This window comes from Rousettus aegyptiacus, unplaced genomic scaffold, assembly GCF_014176215.1.
Source record: "Rousettus aegyptiacus isolate mRouAeg1 unplaced genomic scaffold, mRouAeg1.p scaffold_m13_p_1, whole genome shotgun sequence".
In the NCBI taxonomy this organism is placed as follows: domain Eukaryota; kingdom Metazoa; phylum Chordata; class Mammalia; order Chiroptera; family Pteropodidae; genus Rousettus; species Rousettus aegyptiacus.
The window spans coordinates 40,824,617-40,848,797 of record NW_023416284.1 but is presented as its reverse complement, the minus strand read 5'-3'; the positions used below and the strand labels follow the sequence as shown (position 1 = coordinate 40,848,797).

Genomic DNA, 24,181 nt, shown 5'->3' with positions numbered 1-24,181 from the left:
ACATACACACTTGCCACAGGCTAGACACAGGAGATATAAAGAAGGTAAGACCTAGACTTTACTCTTAAGGAACAAAACATAATGGAGCTGGACAATAAACTGAAAAACTTCAGCATAATTTATTCAGTATGGTAATAGTATGAGGAAAAGGCTGTGGGGCCAGAATGGGGCTGAGTGGGGAAGCGACTTATTTTGCCTTAGGGAATCTGGGAGGGCTTCACAGAGAAGAATTCATTTGTATTAGCCCTGGCAGGAGGGTAAAGCGTTTGCTGGGTGGAGAAAATAGGCATGAGCACCAGCCTGTGTGCTAGTGAAGAATTCTTTTCTGAAACTCACAGCCCACAAGACCCTAGGAATGCCAAAGCCACTTTTGAGAAATCTGGGACTAGACTAGAGTTAATTAGGATGGGCAAGAGTGGTTCAGCAAGGCAGGTCTCTGCAACCACCAGGCTCTTTTCTCTGCATCCTCTCAGTATCCTCCAATATTTCCCAGCTCTCCTTTTTGCTAACTGCCTTTCCTGCTTGAGGAACCCTATTTTAGGTACTTTCAAGGTCCTCTACCTCCCTTCTTTCATGCACAACAGCCTGCTAGGAGGAAAGGATCAGATATGAATGTATGAACCTGCAGTGTAGTTTATATGGTTTACGTTGCTGTGGTCCTTTTCCTAGGGATAGTTGTCTTTAAGTTCCTTGCTTCTTGTGGAATGAAACACTTTGATGCTAGAATCCCATTCTATCTTCTGGTTCATGGTGTGTTCTCAATAGCTTTAGGTGTTTTGCATGGTTAGTACAGTACTGCTTTCACTGTTGTTTAGTAGTAAATTGATATCACTCTCCAGTTCATCACAGACCCCCACCATTCCCCACTAGATGTATTATATCCTCATTGTCTTTCACTTTACTTGGTCTAAAGATATTTGTGTAAGTGGCCCCGTGTGTTTTGTAATTTTTTGAGTTTTCCGTTGAAAAATTTTATCAACCTCTCCTACAGTAATTTTCCCCCTTAGTTCTGTGCCCCTTTCTTAGCAGTTCTACCAACATTACCGAATACACTTGGACTCCAGTGTTGGGCAAAGTATTACAAGTGTTCAAGAATCACCTCCTATTTACTGAGAAGGAATTCAAACTATAGCACCTGTTACCAGGTTGTTTCTCACGTGGTTGTTGTTTTTCTTAAATACAACAAAACAATTTATGATGATTTTAATCGATTCTTAGATGAATAGATGAAATCAATTATTTAGCCCCACAATATCTTTCAACATTTGAACAGAGCTTATCAAATCCAGCTGCTAAAGCATTTCATCAGCAGGGCTAAAAGTCATACCTCTGGAGGTAGGGTGAAAGAGAGTGTGGACAACACTTGGGTGTGGGGGAAGGCAGTAGGGGCCATCTTGAGAACTGAGTATTCTCGATACCCTAGATGGATATTGACTATCTATACCTAGGTCATGTGGTGCACATAATGTGGTATCTACTAATGTGAGAAGTGTCAGCAGCAGTTATTGAATGACTAATGCAGTTTATAACCACCGCTCTCTCCTGTGAGCCCTTCATGCACTGCAGCTTTGTAGAGGGCTGCTCTGCCCAGGACTATGCATTCCCACCTCTGACCTGGTCATTAGTCCCAATTATCATCCATTTCAAAAAGTCAGCAGGGCTAGTATGTACATATCAGGGATCAGAAAAGGAACTTGGATTATGAAGAATAAAAAATCTGTCCAACATGTGGCACCATTAAAGTATTCTGGCTGAGGCATATTGTTTATAGTCAGCAGTTCTCTGGAAAATAGATGTTTACTTGTAGTGAGTATATTAAGATCTTTGCCATTAGGCAATATATAGCCTGCATTGTGTCTTCTCTTACAGAGAACTATGCTGGAATAAACCTTTAATTAGCCATTTCTGTGGCAATGAAAAACAGTGAACAGGAATACTGTTATACAGTATTTCTGCTTGAGAGGGAGGGAGGGAGCAAGAGAGGGAGAGACAGAGGGCATGTGCGTGAGCATGTGCGCTAAATAGCAGATTTTTTTGGGGGGGGGTAGGGAGGGTGACTTTTTAAAATGGTATGTTCCATTTAAAACTGTAAGTGAAGTATTTGCTAAATATTAAATTACTTAGAGAAAAAAAATGTCCCTAATATTCACAGGAATTTAACAATACTGGGTTTCCCTGAACCATCCATTGTCTGACGAAAAGTTGTGTTTTAATATGACTGTGGATTCTTTGCATCAGACTTGCTCATGTCTCTCAGCAGTTTCTTTAGGCAGTGATGAGGCTAATGTTTTTTGTTGCATAATAGGGACCCTTTTATGCACAACTCTTCCAGGATGGGGACTAGGCATCACAATACCACTGTCTTATCTTGCTTTTAGAACATAATAATTTTTCTGTCTCTATTTTCTTAACAATCAGACCTGTGACCTCCAACCCCCCACCCCATACCATTACATGAATGGATAGTCCTGATTTTGTAAAATTTTGAATACCCTTACATCTAAGTTCTAAAAGAATCAATTCATTTAAGACAAGATGACAAGTTTGGTCCAAGATTAAGCCAGTGGATGCTGCAGTCTGAGAAGCTTATTCTGGGTGTGTTCACATCCTTGGGCAGTGTGCACCCTTTTCTAACTCTTTCTTCCCTTGTATGTATGATAGAGCAATAATGCTCATTTCATAGGTCTTTTTGTAAGGATTAAATGTAGGATGGATTCTAGCAGAATCCATCAATGTTGGCTGTTAGGATGAAATATTCAGTTAGGTACAGAGAGGTTGATCCTTAGTACTTTTAAAGCTCCAATGATGGCAGCTGGCAGAAGCAGCAGCTGATTCTCTCCCCCTGCCCCCCAGCCTTTAGCAAGGGCTCAATACATATTTGGTGAATAAATGAAGGACTGCCAGAACAAGCTTCTAAATGCTAACTCCCAGATCTACCGGCCTAACCAACCGACTCATTTTCCCAGATCATACACTCCACTTTTCTTCATCTTCTATTTTTCTCAGTAGAACCCACCATTTCAATAAGAAGCAAGAAAAATTGTTACATATTATTCTAGAGCTCTCTTAAGCCAAATTAACAAATATTTATTGAGGGCAAGCAAAGTGAGAAGAGTGAGGTCAGGAAAAATAATTCTCAGCATGGTTTCTAGAATATAGCTCTGCAAATATATGTGACATGGTAAAAATCTAGGACAATGGTTTGTTTTTATTATTTATTTTCAGTTTTAAATGATCTAATGGCATAAAATGAATCCTCACCCTGTTGTCCTGATATGCTCTCTCATTCCCTGCCAAACACTCATTTTACAATTTATGCTCACCTGGACCATTCAGACCTGCTGTCATAGAAAGATTTCTTTCTCAGTTGGTGTCAAGAGAATCTCAAAATGGCTTTGGAAGCCTCTCAGATTAACTCCCTCACTTCTTGTGGGACCCTTTCCTACTCTCTCAGTAGTACTGGTGTTTGGAATTCTGAACAGTACTGAGGGGAGACGGACTACATAAGGGCGACTGCTGTCTATTTTGCATTTCTTAATACAGTGCATCTTGATTTTTCCCTTGTAGTATTTCATTATTTGCTTGTTTCCACAGAACTGTTTTAATAAGAAACTTTTGAGACTATTTTGGGATTAGTGTTTGAATGAACTTTCATGTCCATAGTATAAGCCCCCTTGGTTTAAAACTATTCCACTTAAAAACATTTACTTATATAATTACCAGCTGCTGGTTTTTCTCTCTTCGTATTCATGACTGCACACACAGACACAAATAGACACACTTATGTGCACATGTATACGCACATACATGCACGCATTCTCACATGTCCTGTGTGTGTGTGTGTGTGTGTGTGTGTGTATCCAGAAGGAACAATGTATTGTAAAAATTGTCCTGTTGAGTTTGTAATCCAGTCTAAGTTACTGAGTGCTGATAAGTAAAGGAAGTTCAACCAGACAGTTTAATCCTCCAATTTCCTGTCTTCTAATCAGCCCCTGATTCTTTTGGTTTTAAATTAGAAACATTCCTGACAATATTCAGGACAGGTGAAGGAAAATCTACTAGAAAATAAGTAAAGACAAAGAATTTATTTTACTGTCTAAAGTTCACAGGAGAAATATGAGTGTAATAACAGGAAATGAAGATTTTAAAAAAGATAGTACAAGTACATAGGCTAGCTTAAATAACCAATCACATTTCTGAATGAAGTACATTTGGATCATAATTTGATTTAAAGAAAAAAATACGAACGGAGTTTAATGTGCTTGCTTCTTAAGTATAGTAAATGGTCCTTTAAAATATGTGTATAAAGTAACCTAAAATAAAATGATTAGGATAATTTCTTAATGTGTTTGGGAGAAAATAAAAAAGCTACCTTATTCAGATTTTGCTTGCAATTAATCATTGCTAATACTGTGAGAAAATAATATTTGGAGTGTATAGAAACTTTTGAGGTTAATGCATATTCTCATAAATTAATATAGTCACACGTATTTAAAATTGTAGATTAAAAATAAGATAACTGTGAATTTAAAAATAAGTACAGGTAGAATGTGCAAATGCTGGAAATAGATTGTGTATAAATATGTTTAGCATGAACACTTTCTTCTGAAAGTATACTGGCTGCTTAGAATATTATATGAATTATTATTTACCGTATCCCCTTATTTTGATTCTTTTGATTTATAGCCACCGTAGTGAATTCCAAGTAACTTTAATCATCATAAAAGAGTTAGTGCAAATGCATAGAAAAATCTTTATTAGAAAATGTCTTTAAAGAAATATAGAAGACAATCACTAACAAAAGTTGTTCACTTGAGAATCGACATTTAAAAAATTGAAATTGTAAATACAATTTAAGTTATAAATCCAAGCAAATAACAACAATAAAAGGTTTGCATGAAATATGAATTTTTAGTTTTGTGTCTGCAGTAGTTAGGGCTACCAATCATTTGGGAAGTAGGCTAGAGTTTAAATGTTTTTTTAGAATTGTTCAACACAGTAAGACAGTATTTCACAGAAGTACCTTGCTAACTTATACATACATACATATATTATTATTATTATTAAAAAGTATTTATGTTACAAGGCAGAGCATCTCATTATCTGCCCAAGTGTTTTCCTGGTATATGAAGTTTAAGTTGTAAAAATTAGTGCTAAGCGATAGAGAATTATTGATTGAAAAATTATTTGGCAATTTCTAAAGAGAATGTTTCCAAAATAAGTGCTTGGGAACTTAACATGGTTGAAGGGGTGGGAGGATAATTTAATAGCCTTGCTTTCATAGTCTCTATGAGTTTTTAAATTGGATAGCAGAAGCAAGACAAGTGTATTTTGTAATTCATCTAAAAATAGTCCTGTAATATCTTGTTATCAGTAAATCATTAGGAAGAGGAGAATTTTTTTTTTCTGATTTCATTTTAATACCATGTGGGTAGAACAGAGGTTATTCTACTGAATAGAATTGTATTTTAAAGCATATGCATGCATACAGGGTGCTTCCATTTCATTTGTCATAGAGGAAAAATTTTACCAGGGTTTTCTTTAGTTTTATGTTGGAAGGTTTCAAATGGAGATGTCACAACAGAGCTAGACTAAGTTGATATGTAATATCTATTTCTTGATTTGCATGATTAAAGCATTAGAAAAGTGGCTCAGATATCAAAAGATTTCTCATAAGTGGCAGCGCCAAAGATAATTACTGTTAAAATGTACATGCTCCAACCCTGGTTGCTTGTTAACTTTTAAGTTGTTTACAACTCTGTGGGTTAGAATAAGTTTTCATTTACTTTTGGATATCAAGACCACTTTTCTCACTCTATTTTGATATCACAAGTGTATTTTAGCATATTTTATAACCTATGTCCCTCAAGGCAAAATTAGCTTCAATAATAATAATAATAATAATAAAAAAGAAGCCATACAAGATAGAGAAGGCCCTTCTCAGTATTTGACATTTTAAAAACAATTGTTTCTTAAACAAAAGTAGCCTTTTAAAAACGAAGCTAAAATTTATACTTTCAAAAAAAAAAAAAAACAATTAATTTAGTCAACTGACCTCCAGTTAGCAAAAAGTGCAGTTAAAACCCTACTGTAAGCCTTGTGAATTATGAGAGGGGGTGGGTATTGAGGGGTAAAAGGGGATTGAGGGGAAAAAGGAGAGAGGTTGTTATTCTCAGTCTTTTATTAACCAGTTTCTTTTATTCTAGTGGGTCTTTATTATTTAGAAAAATAAAATGATCTGGGGATCTATCCATTCTCACCTAAAATTTTGGAGTACAGTAATGGCCCTCTACAACCTGGTCCAACATATGCCCCAAAACTAAAACAAACAAACTCATTTGCCATACAAATTGTTTACGATTCATTAAAAGGCAAAATTGCATATCCTGGTGCTGGCAGCTGAGGCTGAGCCTCCCTGGGCGGAGGGGGCATTCACTGAGTTGCCTTTGTATGCTGGGAGGACCAAGCCGGAGTTTCCCACTATGCAGCCCGGAGTCTGTGCAGCCAGATGACGCATGAGGTAATTTTAAAGCTTTATTTGCCTTTAGTGTGAAACTCGGAACTTGTACTGTCCTTTGGTTAAAGAATCATATCAGCCAGGGTCAAGTTAAATTTTTTTTAGTTGGAGAAAATTGTTGGGGGTAGCAAGATGGGGGGTTATGGAGGGAAAGGGAGTGAATGCTAGTCTAGAAAGAAGAAGAGCTAAGAGAAAATGCAAAATTTGTTTTATTTTAATGAGTCCTCCCCCCTTCATCAGAGTCATCAATTTCCTATCAATAATGAGAAGTTTACATTAAATTATTTATAACTGGCAGAACTAAAATGCTTTGGTATGTGGTCACCTTTGAGGGAAATAAAAAATCGATTTATTCTCTATGTAATTTCCACAACTTCTTTAAAGAACACTCTGATTTCTCACCCCTTTTCAAAGCAAAGATCTAGAAGCATTGAAGTTGAGAGAAACTTCCTGTATTATGCAGCCTAAACAGCAGCATGTGAACTTATAGCATTGTTTATTTTTAGTTAACTGCATTGCTAAATGTTTCCACACTTTTATATTTTATATTCCCGGTGGTAAAACATCTGTAAAATAGTTTTAAATGCAAAGCAACTTCTAAGTAAACTTTACCTTAAAGAAATGACAGTTTTCCAAGTTAAAAAAAGAGGAGCATTTGGTGATCTTTGCAAGAAAAAAAAAACAAGATTACAAAATTTGCCATAAAAAGTAACAGTCTATAAAATCTATGAGCTCTTGAAATACAAGGAAGTAGAACGTGGCCCAGAATATGACATCAGCACACAGTTTTTCCTAAAAGTTACAATTTAGCTTAGAAAATAATAGCTAAAACCAAGCAGTACATTCATTTCCAGTGTTTAACAAGCTGTATAAGACGAATCGATAAGACAACATCATGGCATACAAGTAAACCTTGTTCTTGCTGGCAGAAACTCTAATGGGAAAATAAGTGCCCTGAGTAAAAGTTCAGGATCTAAGTGGATAGTCTACTGCTAGTCTAATTAACCAAAAGCTGAAAGTAACATCGTCCTGAAATCATCAGTAAGTTTCTAATATTTAGTTAAGAAATTACAAGTTAAACACACACATTTACACACATACCCACGGCCACCTTAAGTCAAGAGTCCTTAGGATAGACACACTGCAGCCGAACAGAATCCTGCGGGTAGCTTACTTTTAATAGTCTCTCAGTCCTCAGAGTTCCTAAAACGTGCCAAAATGATACCACCATTGGTCCAGAAAGGGGAAAGGAGAACTCTTTCTGCAGATCATACAATGAAACTGACCAAGTTCTGTCTTGTAATTCCATTCGCCAGTGTCTCCTTCAACACCACTCTCTCTCCCCCCTTCTCTCTCGCTCTCTTTCTTTTTTTTTTTCTTTTTTTTTTTTTTCTTAAACTGATATCTATGTGAAATGAGCTGAAGTTCACGGTCCAGTTAGGAACGGATAATACATTCATTGTCCTGGCAGCAAACTTTTTTTTCACTCCCTGGAAGAATTCACGCTTGCTGCAGGAATAATAATTACGGAAAACTAGAAATGCACTGCTAACGAATTAATCCTTAACGGACACCACCCTAACGAGGGCAGTAATGATTTGAGGACTCTCTTCCTCACAGGACTTGCATCTCCCATGACAATAAGCTATTGTGCATCCTCCCAACTCAGTCTACCTCATATAGATCCAAGATGTCAAAGGTTGTCTGGCCTGGTTGACCATGACATGCGAGTTAACTCATCTGCGGCTGCATGGTCAAACTTTATTAAAACTTTATTTGTACCCAGAATCACTAAAAGACAGGGAGTGTGTGTGCCTTTTCTGCTCAGAGGTGGAGCTCCTAAGAGACTTAAGACCTGCTGTGACATAAACAAATGGGGAAAAGTTTGATGAGAGCTATGGGTCTCTGATGGAGAACAGGGAATAAGGACCCAAAGTTCTCTCACAGGTGACTTCAGACAATCCAATTAATGGGTCGGCACTAGAATTCACCCAGGACTTGATTCTCCCCAGCACCCAACACACATCCTCAGAAAATACCACAGCCAAGGAAAAACCATGCACTACACAGTCCCTGAAAACAAAAGTAAAGGGGATGTGGCGCTAGAACAAAACCTGAGGGGCAGGACAAACGTTTCGTTTTTTACCCCAAGACCAGCTTGGCTAAAATACCTACCTTCACCTTAAAACTTCTGATACTTTAAGAAAAAAAAAAAAACCCAAAAGACAAAAAACATACAAACAAAAAAACAACAACTTGCAAACACTGTCCCATGGAAAGCCAGGGCAAGTATTCTGGGAACTCAAGTAAGAGAGTGGCAGAGAAAGGATGGCAAAAGGAAGCAGTGTGAGGCTGCCTCGCTGAAGAGTGTGAAAAAAATCAAATGTGAATTTGATGAATGTGAGGTCTGGGACATTTTGTCAAAGAGGGAGGGAAAGTAGAAAAGGGGAAAAAAAAAAAAGCAGCCCCGGCTGCCAACTCACCATCCACCAAGTTCTGGCCGAGATGTCGTAGCAGAGCTGCCATTTGATGGAGCCGTCGGAAGCTTTCCCTGCCATTACGCTGTCAGCAAGCTTCATCTGATGCTAACTCACGGGAGATAAGACACCTAATTGAGAAAACATTTGCAGTGGCATGTGGGGCAACATGTAGTCCGGTCCATACCATATGGAATCATGGGTAAAAAAAAATCTCCTTGACAATGAACCAATCTCTCACAGACCCAGTGGCAAGGTGATGTGGAGATGAAAAGTCTTCTGCTCCTAGCACTGTCTTCTCTCTCCTTTTAAAAAAACAAAACCCCACTGCTACACATCAAAGAGGCGGTTAAAATTAGGGCTTCATCACTCAGATGATTTTGGTCTGCAAGGTTTTTCCTTTCCTTCCAACAACCAATCCCCCCTCTTTTTTTTTTTTTTTTTTTTTTTTTTTTTTAAGGAGAATAAAGAGATTTAATAGGACAAAGGCAGGTAGTGGACTGCGGAGGGAGATCGCCACAGGCTATTAGCCTAAAATTTCTGCTTGACAGATGGAACTGCTTAGAGACTATCATGCGATGTTTTGGGCTTTTTTCCCTAGCCCCCCACCCCCCCTTCTTCGACTTTAAGTCTGATTCGGTATCTGTTTTTCACAGCCACTTTTCTCAAGAACGTGAGCTGTGCATTTAAAAAATGTTCAGTTTAGTTTTCCTGTCTTACATATCTTGTTGGAAGCAAAGTGAAAAGTCTAAAACTAAATCGGGGAACAGTTGAACAGGTTTTCCAAGAAGTAAAAAAAAAAAAGTCTGAGGAAAAATATTTCTCTTTCCTTACCTTATTTGTAAAAATTGAATTCATCAGTTAATTTGATTGTGAAGGAACATAAACATGAGAAGACAATGTTCAAGTTCCTTAATTTCTGGTTCCGGTTGATACTGTATTTAGATGTGTGTTTTTATGTTAGGAAATGCATTACTGATGTTTCACAGGTTCCAACTTGTAGGCTAGGTACCGTCTCTATTTTTTGGTGTCTCCCTTTAAAAAAAGAATTCTAGGTTTTCCCCTTCTTTGTAAATCAAATGGTCAGTCATTATCAATTCAGTTTAACACAATTCAGGCTAAACTTGACATGAGTACTTATTCAGGGAAAATCACATCTGATTTTCTTAGTGTAACCAAGCCATCTTCTTCATAGGAGTTTTACCATACATCTTCTCTTTAGCAGAAAAAATAAATCATAACATGGACTTACCAATAAGAATAGCTGTAAAAATGATTTTTTTTTTTTAGGTGAGAAGAAGTTCAGGTTACTGCTAAATTTCAAGTCATTTTACTTCAGGACCAAGAGGAGAGAAAAAAGTAGAGAGAATGCCTTGGATTTATGATAATTTAGTCATTCAAACTGTGTGATATTAGCAACTACAGAAGTACCTTTATAAGAGCAGTGTACCAAATATATTCCAATTTTTTTCCCCTGAAGATAAGTGATCTCCAAGAGCCTAGCAGTGATATTATAGTTCTCTACACTGCAGATCTTCTATATAGTCAAACTGGAGCATGAGAAAATTTATCTACAGCATTTTTCAGGGCTATTGAACTGTGGTTATTTAAAAAGTTGTGCATTTACAGCCTAACTATCCAGCAGATTTTTTACCTAGTAACATTTTTGACTATTTAGATAAATTTACTCAGGACACATTTTAAGTTCCAAAGAGATTAAATTTGGGGGCTTTTGCTTTCCCATTTCTGACATCTTCCTTAGAAGGTGTTATTTTAACCATTTGGCATTAAGTACATAGCTGTTTTAATAAAAATAATTTCAGTAAAGCAAATTTTATCCAGTTGCATCTGAAATGTTTTATAATTCAAAGCAAGATGCACACACTCCTTCTACAGAATGAACCACAAAGACAATAAATAAGGCATTTTTTTCTTTCTCATCCCTCATCGTAATGAGATTTCTTCTAATAATATGGGAGTAGGAGGTAATACCGAGAATTATTATCAAATATGGTAGACACATCTTCGTATTTTTTATTACTCTGAGGTCGCCTCTTTTGTTCAGAAGAGGAGTGTAGTAGTACAAGAAATGTTAAGTTACCTTCAGTGTCTATAAGCAAATGGACCTTCTGCCAGGATCTTGCCCTGAGCTTGCCAGTCAAAATGTTTGTTGCCTTGTGTAACTGCAGCGTTATTAAAATGACCTGATTTTTCTTCAGTTTACAAACACTTAGAGAATGAAAAGGAAAAAAGTTGGAAATTCTATATAAAATGTAAAATAGCACAAATCAAGGGGAGAAAAGGGAAAATGAAAAAAGAAGAGAAATGAAGTGCATTCTGTCTTTGAATCAATCTCTTATTTCATTTTATCTTTTCTTACTTGCCTCTGACAAGCAGACAAAACCAATTTCCTTACTTTAGAGTCTCCTTAGCATTCTTCCAGGGCATAAAGGCACATGGACATTTGGACTCGTGGGCCCACAGCCTTATATTTTCTAAGTGTGTCCTGTGGCAACCTCTGAAGTTAAAGGTGTCTCTTATCTGAGCTGCTGCATTTCTGAGACTCAGAACACCCTTATGCACGCCCATTATTTATGAATGAATGGGGCACAAGGAAAACTGGAATCCAGATTTCACTTCGTGAATGGTGGAATACCTGGGAAGATTTTACAGGAGATGGCATGATAGTTTTAAACAAAATAATAATAATAATAATAATAATAAATACCATTGGATAATAGTGTTTTAAATCTAGAACAATTAAGTGCATTTAAGTTCACCATTGTTCTCTAAGAGACTGGTGGAAGTTGTCCTTTCCCATATAGCAGTCTGTCTTTTTCAGTGTGGCCAGTTGTTAATAGCCTTAAAACAAGATTAAATAAAACATGTTAAATATTGCAATTATTGTGGAAAATAAAATTATTTGGTGAGCATAAAGGGGAGCAATTCAAGCATTTAACATGATCCAGGAAATGCTACTCCAAACAATTGCATTTGCTTTATGCATTTTTCCCCTTTGATTGCTGACAGATGCCTTTTTGGAAACAAACATCTAAATGGTTTGCTTTCAGTTGGAAAAAAATATAACAGAAAGCGGCTACATGTTTTGAATTTAACTCTTGTCATTTGAATACTTCTTCCCACTGCACGTGAATGAATGAGGCAAAAACAGCACTCTCATCAAGAAACAAGACCATTAGGATTTGGACCTTCTTATTTCCTTTGAACATATTTTATATGAAATGGGAATCCCCCTAGTTATGAAGTTAGTGATGGGTTAAAATAAACTATAGGGTGCAGGGTGAGAAATATGGTCTGATGACTATGGGGAGCATTAGAAAGGGAATTGTTTTCTCATAACATGAGACCTCCAGCAAAAAGCAAGTTCTTTTCCAGCATCATTCTGGCTGTTGATGCTTCCCAAAACAGCTACCTTTTGTTGTTGAATGGGATTCCCAACTGCATCTTTGTGGCAATGCATTTGAATAAAGAATTTGAAGATTCTACTGCCAACAGGTGTGCAATATCAAGGAATTTTGGTTTTTGTCATACGTTGCTAAAGGGCAATGTGAAAATGGAATATTAATGATTTTCAGAGGCTGTATAGTAGAGTGGTTGAGAGTACTGTGTCTGAAGTCCAATATGCAATATGTTAAATATTGCAATAGGCTTGGTTGGTTACTGTGTGAGTACTCTCAGGTTACTAACCTCACTGAGTCTCTGTGTCCTAATCAGAAAAATGAAGATAAAAATAGTTGTTAAGTATATAAATATGTAAACTGATTAACTACATATACTTAGAAGCAAAAACATGCATAAAGTCACTATTCCCTGATATATATGATAAGCACTGAACCAAAGTTATTGTTTTGCTTTTGCAGTTTTGTTATGTTTATTGCTTTGTTGAGGGAAACTCTTTTTCTTCCTCTTTCTGGTGTTCGGTAAGGCTGGATTTGGTCCTTTCCCTCTGCTCTTCCATATTTATCTGTGCCTTATTCCATTTCAGTTCTTAGTATCCTCTCCTGGACTCTTCTGCCTCTAGTTGGCCTTCCCTCGAGAACCTGAAATTCTTCGGGGCAAGGGCCACGTCTTGTTTGTCTCAGTAGCTATGCGGTCAAGTTCACTATTGGGCAGAGAGTAGGGGCTTCATAAATGGTGGAAGAAAAGTAGTGGAAAAAAAGGCATAGAACATTAGTCGATTTGAAATTTGATTGCATTCTTTTCATTTTTTTTTTTTATACAGGCTTTTCACAGGTTTACACAGGCTTTTCATTTACCTTGACTCAAGCTATTGCTTTCCTAGCACATCATCTGCCTTCTCGAGTTAGCTCCCCTCATTAAGACCCAGGTTCATAGTCATCTATAGAGCCTTTGAATTCCTGTTGCCTGCTTTATCTGTATCATCCATTAGTACTTCATATAGATTGACTATAGTAATATTTGTCTTTATCGAATATAGGTCATTCATTCATTTGTTCATTCACCCATTTAACAGCAACCTCTGTGATGTAGGCAACTAAATTTTTTTTCCCCTTCTTTTCAAGCTCTGTTTCCCAGGTCATTGGAAATCTGAAACTCTAGGAGAAGAGCAGCTTGATTTTGAATGCAGCATATAATAACAGCTAATGTATTGAGTGTTTCCTCTTAGCAAGGCATGTTCTAAGATCTTTTTTTTTTTTTTTTTTTTAGATACGTCCTTATGAGGTACGATCTATTATTAACCTCATTTTACGAACAAGAAAACAGGCTCAAAGAGTTGAAGTAACTTGCTTAGGGTCCTGGAGTTAGAAGAATTCAAGCCTAGGAGTTATGACTTAAGAATTTCACCACTCTAGTTTTGCTTTCTAAATCATGAAAGGAGGGAAATAATAGGACTTAGCGTTTGCCCTGTACTAGGCACTTTTTAAGGTGGTTTCCAGTATATGTCATTTAACCCTCACAATAACCCTAGGAGGTTGATAATATTATTTTCAATTTATAGGTCAGGATTAAATAGGTATGAGTCTTGCCCAATGACACATACTAAGCAAGAACAGCAAAATTTCAACCCTATGTCAATTTGACAAAAAAGTCCATGTCCTACTCCAATTAGCTAGCGCTCAGAAGATTTTTAAAAATTTCTTTTGTCAAGGTGGATGCTGGGCTTAATGAATATGTATGACCTTGAATCTCAAGCTCTTGGAAGCCATGAAATTAGAAATGAACACTGTTGCTGAAACTGTAGAAGTTTGGTTGAGGGAAGTGGATATCCGAGACTTTTAAAAAGCCTGTATTGAAGAGGGATTGTCTACTATTAATACCTGGGTCTTTTCTCTAACCTCAGTCAGGTGTGAAATCCTAAAATGGTGTTCAAGACTTCACTGTCTAACCCCGAAAATGAGTGTGTACTCACACATAAGCTTTGGGATAAGAGGAAGAACTACACAAAGATAGACAGTCTAGTTCTTTCAGAGCCCAGGAAAATGCCGAGGTCTTTGGTAGTCTGCACAGGTACACATCATTATTGGGCATGAGTGTGGTGACTTAAAAAAACCAGTGTCCCAAGTCACCTGGCATGGTTTTCTTACCGTATGGCAGAAGCAAACGCTGCAAAGCTGAAAAGGGCAGAATTGAAGAAAATGCCAGGGGGTCCAGACAGCCCCATCCATTTTAATGATATGCCCAGAGATTGCCCAGATTTTTGATTTAGGGTGTGTGTGTGTGTGTGTGTGTGTGTGTGTGAGAGAGAGAGAGAGAGAGAGAGAGAGAGAGAGAGAGAGAGAATATGGACACTCACAGATTGACATATATATGAATATATTTTTTTCTCAAGAAAAATATTGATAATTTTTTCAGCAGAAACTCATCTGCCATGCTCTGTAAAGAATTATTATTTTTTTCTTAGTGACAGTTCTTGTGCCTCATTTCCATTTAGAACTTCTTTGACTTTTTACTTCTTCTTCATTTTCTGTTAACCAGCTGCCACCCAAGATTGGACTAAACCCTTTGCCCCCTGTTAAAAAAGAAAAAAAGAAAAAAAAAACTGCATACAACACAACCCTCTAATAAGTATATTCACAACTTCTATGCAAGGCACTTAAGAAAACTAAAAGGTTAATATATTCTAACTAGATGTTGAGTATAGAATGTCAGATCTGTCAAATTTCATTATAACTTGCTGCTCATTGGAAAAGATTTGATTTCTTTTGCCACTGTCCTACTATGTTCAAGTCACAGACTGCCAGCAGCAGCCCACTGAAGACCACAGGCTGGCAGTAAGCAGGCTCGAGTGGGAAACCAGCCGCAAGGACCATCTGTTTCCGATTTCTAGCTGAGCCAAGATGTGCAGTGAAGTGCACTCCATTCACCAGGCCAGCTTCTCCCCTGCTCAAGTTATTAGTGTTACAAGTGAAATTATCTTTTCCAAACAGCAGGGGAGCTATAATCCTTATGGAACAGGACCTTAAAACACACACACATGCACACACACACACACACACACACACACGCATGCACAACACACACAACACACTCACTCACAAAATGCAAATTCACATCCACACACAACACTCTGACATCTTTTTGTTAAAATTGTGTGGAAAGCTGCTTGTAAATTTAATTACAGCCTTAATGGGGTTTATAAAGTATGTTTTATTAAGCATAATAACTTCTGAGGCAGCACCATATACATTGGCCTAATTTAGTCTAATTGAATAATCAAATATCTTTAGGATGCTTTTTGTGGTCATGGTTAAAAATGACGAGATGGATGTATTTAAACCATCTTAAAATTTAATGGCTTTCAGAGGCGTAATGACCTTTTAGGAATAATCAATGGAGGTTTTGCTTGGCTGTCCCAAGTGAGCCAATATCATGCATGTAGACAGTGCTATTAAATCCCAAAGGGCCAAATAACTGGTGTTACCAAGTAAGTTGGGAAACTGTAATAAACTACATCTTTGTTATTTGATGTTGATTTGTCTGTCTCGAAATTGATAATTTTTATAAAAATTCAGAGGTGAAGTGGCAAGGCCGATTGTGTGATAGTGCAATAGACATAGCAAGAGGAGAAGTCAGGAGGTCTTAATTAATTAATGTTATAAATATGCACTTAGTGGCAGGTGTTTGCCAGTGTGCTAGGTGCTCAGTGGTACAGATAAGAAAGACATAGGACCCAGCTCTTGCTGAGGAGAGAGACAAAGGAGCAGGTATTTCTATTACTATGTGATGGAACCATGGCATATTCTAGCCTGGGTTCTTCCACATTCTTGATTGTCACATGCCCTCTGCAGACTTCATCTGTGAAATGGGGGTGGGGGGGTAGCAATGGCTGACTTTCAGGAAGTGTTGTCAGAATTAAATGAACTAATATCCATAAAAGAACCAAAGTCAGTGATAGAAACTTAACAGTGCTCAATATATGTTCATTTCTATTCCCTCCTAGTTGTTCCCTGAGTACTTAAGAACCTTAAAAATTGTAGTGACCTTCCAGCAGATTTCTCCTTTGTGGATGAGTAGCACATTGAATTCAGGGGGAGTGCCTCAGCTGTGGCTCCCTGTATAAGTCAGCCAGCTGCAGACCATAGGTTTCTGAGGGCAAGGCCTACAGAGAGCACCATACAGTCATGAATAATTAGGTACCTAATGTGTGCTTTGGGTTTATGGTGAATGAGAAACTGATTTTTCTAAAAATATTTTTTTTTCTTATTAAAGCGGAGATCATATAAATTCGTTTAAAATGAGGAGATAGAAAAAACATGACAAATCCTTTATTTGGCGTATTAAGAAAATGAGACCTACTGGAGAGACTATCTCAGACTCACCTAGCAAGTTAGTAGCAGAGACATGGCGCCAACCAAGAGACCCTGATATTCGGTGTCTCTGTTTGCTAGTATACCACTTGTTTCACAGTGTTTGACGAGCTATGTCCCATATTCTATAATTCAGTTGAATTCAGATGCACACGAGATCCTGAAGATTGTATTGTACACCTGGCAGATGGATCACTGTGCTTTACTCATGTTTACAGATAGAAATGGAAGCATCTAGGATAGCCCAATCATTAGATAAATAAAAAAACTAAGGACCAGTGTCCCAAATAGGTTCTCTGAAAGTAAACTTTGAGTCTTTGATGAGATTTGCGGAGATTTGTGTGCAAGAATTTTATTGGGGTGGCAGTCAGGAAAGTAAGCGAAGCTTTACACCTGCAGGACGATAAAGGAAAGGGGTTTGGGTATTGTTAAAAATCCATGCAGTCACAAAAAGGCCAAGATAATCCTGCAAGGAACCCAGAAGCTAGGATGGACTTACAGAGTTGTTTTAAATTGGTGGTGGGGGCCGGGCCTTTGCATTCTCACAATGACTGACTAGTCATTGAATGCAGATCATTTCAGGAAAAAGGTAGAGACTTTGAGTCCCAGTCCATACCTCTATTCATTTTCTAATGTCCAGGAGTTTTCATACCCTAGTTGAGCAGAATCTACCCAGGATATCCAGGAGCCCCCTTCTCATTGAGAAACTACAAGGGTCAGGGAAAGAAAGTCAAAATAATGAGAATAATGTTGGGCATCTTTTGGCTTTTCTCCCAGCTGTCCAGGGACAGACACCTTTCTTGGCTTATATAAGAGTTCAGAGAGTGAATGAAAGAGATTTGGAGTGTGGTACTAAACCCATACAGTCAGATCTGTTTGAACCTCCAAAGAGTCTCTTGGTAGAAGCATGTATCAGCATCTCCTGAAGCATTGAACCAGAGGAAACGAGATTTTGGGTGAGGAGAGGGGGAAGCAAATGGCAACAGTGGATGAAAAATTAGTTTTTTGCCTTTTTTTTTTTTTTTTAGTCCTTATATTTTATCTCAAATAAGCTCTCTCTTAAAGCACTTAGTCAAGAAAAAAACAGAACCTCCCAAATCTGAAGCATTAAAGGTGTGGGATGATTAAACCTTTTGTTCCAAAGAAGAGCTTTAGAAAATAAATCCTAGCTCCTCCCAAAAGAGCAAATTTATTTGGAGCTAAAAGAAAGCTTTAGATATCCACTTCCCCATCTTACTCCTGACTCTGGAATTTTTTTTCCTTTGTGCCATAAGTTGGATTTTTACTTGCTATGACATTTTGAAAAATACATATAGAAATATAGCATATTTAGAAGACTGCATCTTGATTTTTGAGCCATTGCCATTTCTACATTCCACTGACAGAGACCATGGGGAAGCCATGGGGATATAGACTCTCTAAGTTGAGACTTTTTCCCTGGGCCTTGATGGGACAAATTCAAGAGACTTATTTCTGTCTTGTTCTTCACTGTAGCAACACAATGGGTAACCACTTTTACAGGGGGAATCACAGACTGTCTCTCATGAGAAGCAGAAATAGAATTTTTGCATTCACTTTTGGCAGTTTTCCTTCCACTTCTATCCTAATGGTTTGGTGTAGGTTCCTCCCCTATTCTCCCACCTCTTTATATCCAATTCAGAACCTGTATTTACAGTTAAGTACTTTTCATTTGTCCTTTTCCCCTTCTTTATTTTTCTCCTTACCTCTTGACCTGCCTTCCAACATTTTTCGAGCTCGTGTTATATACCAAGTACTGTGATAATTACTAAGCCAGTATAATTATAACCAAGACAGGAATCTACTTTCATGGCATTTGTCCTCAAAGAAGGTGAGCAAGGCATCCCAATCCAGTGTGATAGATAGTGTGATGGAAGTGTCTTTGGCGCTAAGGGAGAACTGGAAAAGGGCACCAAACCTAGTATTGGGGTGGTGGTAGATGTGAACTGGTTGCATTTTCTACAAGAAATAATTGTGAAGTTCGGTTTGAAGAATGACAAAGACTATGGCAGATAAAGGCAACTGTTGAGAAGGGTGTTTGCAGCAGGACTTTTATAGTCCAAAAGAATAGCACGGCAGGCTCTGAGAGAGAGCCTGATAACCTGAAAGTAGTCTCATGTGCCCAGAGAATCTCAGATTACTTGATCATCACATTCTCTCTGTAGATGAATCTACGGCCTACTATTTGTTTATGAATGGCCTATAAGCTAAGAGTAGGTTTTACCTTTTAAATGTCTAGGGAAAAAAAGAAAAGAAGAATAATATATTGTGACACATTAAAATGATATGAAATTTAAATTTCAGTGTCTGTGATAAAGTTATTGGACAGAGGCATGTTTATTTGTTTGCATGTTGTTGATGGCTGCTTTTACACTACAATGGCAGAGTAGAGTAGTTATAATGGAGACCGAATGACCTGGAAAGCCTAAAATATTTATTTTATGGCCTTTACAGAAGAAAGTTTGGTGATCTCTGGTCTATTGGGTGAGGCTTAGGGCGTGGAGTCCAACAGGCTTGGATTCAAATTCTGGCTCTTCAACTTCTAGAAGTGATGCTCTTAGCAAATTTCTTAATCTGTCTATATGTCAATTTGCTCACTCGAAAAATTATAATAACAATATTTCAAAGAACTGTGAAGATTGAAGGAGATACTGTCATACAAAGTTCCTGGAAATAGTAAATGCCAAAGTAAAATTATTTATTAAAAATTGTTAATGACAATTTCAACCAATTTGAGTTATAAATAACATTTGTGATAAAATAAATATGATAACATTGTGAACTACTATATTAATGCCAGAATGACTGCTTTGGGGATTTTCAGTTAAAAAAGTATTTTCTGTAACAGACTAATGGGGAAAGAGAAAGTTGTATTTGAGTGAGAATAGAAAGCTCTGAGGGAACAGAGATAAACTATTGTCTGAACTCCTCAAAATAATATAATAATTATAGCTAAAATGGATTGAGTGCCTGCAATGACATGTTGCTAAATACTTTATGTGAATTGTCTCATCTGATCATCATTTCAGGCCTATGAGGTAGCAACTGTTGTCACTCAACTTTACAGATGAGGAGATGAGGCTTAGAAAAAAGTTAAATAAATTAATCCAAGTCACACAGTCAGTAGGAAGTAGAGCCATGACTGAACCTGGGACAGTCTGATGCCAAAGTTTCTGTCTTAACCACTGTGCTTTTGGAAACATCTTGATGAGGATCAGGAACCCAAGTTTCAGGGCCTATATCTGTTCCTGGTGGTTGGCCCTTTAGAGTGTCACTCTGAGTTGAGCTCTGCAGAAGTGTCAAATTAGAAAAATGCAGTTGTAACTGCCTGTACCCATTTTTGAGTCAGTTTCTCAGAGGCTTCCCATGAGAACTACAACAGATTTCTTCTTGAGAGTCTTTTAAGGGTAGTCCTTCATATAATTGCTTTGTTTCTTGGGTATGAGGTTATGGGTATGGTCTTGCTGGGAATGTACAAATGGGAGTGTGTTTGGCTGTGTGACTGGACTAAAGTGTTTTGATTAATAACTGAAATCTGTTTGGTCTTCAGGTACTATTTATTGACATGGGAGTATGCTCACAAACTCTTTTGCCAAATGCCAAACCCACAAACAATAGTCTCAATTTGGTAATAATGTGTGTATATGTGTGTATTTTCAAAAATATCAGGAAAAAATTTACCAAGATACTTAGTAGTTGTCTGCCTCTGGGTTGAAGGAATAATGGTGAATATTATTATTATTATTATTTATCTAAACTTCTATTTCCAGAACTCTAAAACAGTTTATTTAATTACAGATAAATAAAAAAACTACATGTTATAAGTGATATGAAACTATGTGCCAAAAAACTTTAAAATTTTAAAATTCTTCAATGTTATAATTTCACTTTGGTACACTATCATAAACATGGATCAAATATTATATACACAGATATCTGTTTATTTTAGCATTATTTTAAATAGTGGAAAAATTTGAAAAAATATTCTGCATGGCACAATGACTTCAGAACATTTTATGTAGCCGTGAAAGAAAAATGTTGCTTACAAATAGAAAATGCTTGTTATAATATTGTGAATAAAAAAGGGTACAAAATTGAACATACAGAATGAGCACAGTTCAGTGAAAACTCAACAATCTATTCATTAAAAGACAGAAAGAAAACACATTCAGGTGTTAACTGTTGTATATAATTGGTGGGATTATAAATTTTTCTCCTTTTTCTTCTCTGCAATTTCAAAAGTTTCTTTAATGAATTAATATTATTTCTATAATGGAAACAATTGGGCATTAAAAAACTGTTGAAACTGAAAAATCTATGTTGACTGGTGATTAGTTTTAAAAATCTCCCCTGCTTCCACAACCCACTGCTCGAATCTTCATCCCTGTGCCTCTTATGGTTAGCTAGGTATTTCCCAGGTTCGTTACAACATGCTTAATGGTAATGCAGAGGACATCAAGCTAGGGAGCTGGACATAGGGATTCTAGTCAGGACTATGTCACTAACTTCACTGCATACTCGTGGGTGAGTCCCTTTTCCTTCCAGGGTATCAGGTTCTTACTGTATAAATGAGAAGAGCTAAGATTAGGTCAGAGGTTCCTAGGGCTGGGCTGAAAGAAAAGTCTCAGTGATGGTATATGCTGTCTAAAACCTGGGATCTCTTTTCATTTTTTATATCTTGTTTTTTATTGCATAGCTAAGTTTCCATCTACATATTTATTCATCGATGCTATGGAAAATGAGATTGTTTTCTTAATTTTCTTTTCAGATAGTGTATAAAGACATAACTTATTTTTGATGTTGACATTAACTATTGTACACTTTGGAATAGTTTTTAAGAAGTTTTGACTTTTTATCACCTATTCGTAAAAGAAAATTTTTTCTTTATAGCGATTATAAGAATTTGAAGAAATTATTAGTTTAAAAATCTTGCCCCATATAGTTATTTCAAGCATAAAAAATCTGATAATATTTGACAGAATCCACATCTATTCATGATAAAAACTCTCAGCAAAGTAGGAATAGAGGGAACATACCCAATATAGTAAAGGCCATGTATGACAAACCTACAGCTAATATCATACTCAATGGGGAAAAGCTAAAAGCATTTTCCTTAAAATCAGAAATAAGACAAGGATGTCCATTTTAACCACTTTTATTCAACATAGTATTGGAAGTCCTACACACAGCAATCAGAAAAGAAAGAGAAATAAAAGGCATCTGAATTGGAAAGAAAGAAGTAGAACTGTCATTATTTGCAGATGACATGATACAATATATAGCGAACTTTAAAGATTTCACAAAACTGTTAGAACCGATAAATGAATTTGGTAAAGAAGCAGGATACAAAATTGATATTCAGAAGTCAGTTGCATTTTTATACACCGATGACGAACTTTCAGAAAGAGAAATTAGGAAAACAATCCTATTTATAATGGCATCAAAAACAATAAAATCCCCAGCAATAAATTTAACCAAGGAGGTAAAATTATAAGTCATTCATAAAAGAAATGGTAGAAGGTATAAATAAATGGAAACATACCATTCTCATGGATAGAAAGAATTAGCATCATTAAAATGTCCGTACTACTCAAAGCAATCTATAAATTCAATGCAATCCCTATTAAAATACCAATGGCATTTTTTCACAGAACTAGAACAAGTAATCCAAAAATTATATGGAACCATAAAAGATCTTGAAAGGCTACAACAATCTTCAGAAAGAAGGATAAAGTTGGATGTATCATACTACCTGACACAAAACTATACTACAAGGCTGTAGTCATGGTACTATAGTCATGACACGATACTGACATAAAAGCAGACACATAGATCAGTGGAACGGAATGGAAAGCCTAGAAATAAATCCTCACCTATATGGTCATTTAATCTATGACAAAGGAGGCAAGAATGTACAATGAGATAAAGATAGCCTCTTCAATAAATGGTACTGGGAAAACTGGACAGATACATGCAAAAAAATGAAACCGGACCACCTTTTACATCATATACAAGAATAAACTCAAAATGAATTTAAGACTTAAATGTAAGACCCAAAAGCATAAAGCTCCTAGAAGAAAACATAGGCAGTGAACTCTTTGACATTGCTCTTTGTAGTATTTTTCTGATACATCTCCTTGGGCAAGGGAAACAAAAGAAAAAATGAACAAATGGGACTACATCCAATTAAAAAGCTTTTACACATCAACAAAACAAAAAGACAGCTTACTGAATAGGAGAAGATATATGCCTATGATACATCTGATAAGGGGTTAATATTCAAAATTTATAAAAACTCATGTAACTCCACAACAACATAAAACAAACAATACAATTAAAAAATGGACAGAAGATCTGACTAGGTATTTCTCCAAAGAGGACATACAGGTGCCCAAATAGATATATGAAAAGATGCTCAATATCATGAATTGTCAAAGAAATGTAGATTAAGACCACACCTCAGACTTATCAGAATTGTTGTCACCAATAAATCAAAAAACAAGTGTTGGTGAAGATGTGGAGAAAAGGGAACCCTTGTGCACTGTTAGTGGGATTGCCAATTAGTACAGCCACTGTGGAAAACAGTTTGGAAGTTCTTCAAAAAATGAAAAATAGCACTACCTATGACTTAGCAATTGCACTTCTGAGTATTTATCCAAAGAAAACCAAAACACTAATTCGAAAACCCCATGTTTACTGCAGTGCTAATTACAGTAGCCAAGATACAGAAGCAACCTATGTGTCTATGGATAGAGGATTGGATAAAGAAGTTTTACATATATACAATGGAATATTACTGAGCCATAAAGAATGAAATCTTACCATTTGCAATGATATAGACCTAGAGGATTTTATGCTAAGCGAAATAAGTCAGACAGAGAAAGACAAATACCATACAATTTCACTTTTATATGGAATCAAGGAATAAAATAAATGAACAAATGCAACAAAAATGGACTCATAGATACAGAGAACAAATTGGTAATTGCTAGATGGGAGGGAAATTGGGGGGCTGGGTGAAAAAGGTGAAGAGATAAAGAAGTACAAATTAGTAGTTACAAAATAGTTGTGAGGATGTGAAGTACAGCATTGGGCAGATAGTCAATAATATGTATGGTGCCAGGTGGAAACTAGAGTAATTGGGGGATCACTTTGTAAATTATATAAATGTTTAACCACTATAATATATACCTGAAACTAATTTTTAAAAAAATCTCAAAAAAAAAAAAACAGATAATGAGATTTAGTCATAAACATAGCTCTAGTCTCACATTATAACTTGTGAAAATAATTTTAAAAGTTTTTCTATAGTCTTAATTTATAATAATTTATAATATTCTCAAAATTTATATTATAATTATGTATTAATAAAAAGGTGT

The 24,181-nt window shown here is 36.5% G+C and overlaps 1 long non-coding RNA gene across 1 annotated transcript in view; it reads left to right on the top strand.

The window, feature by feature from the left end:
- The first annotated feature begins 6,138 nt into the window (after positions 1-6,138).
- Positions 6,139-24,181, top strand: part of LOC107518346 — a 391,518-nt gene continuing 373,475 nt past the window's right edge. Inside the window, exon 1 of the long non-coding RNA XR_001598830.2 lies at positions 6,139-6,520. This is a non-coding gene — a long non-coding RNA (uncharacterized LOC107518346). The remainder of the gene's footprint in view (positions 6,521-24,181) is intronic.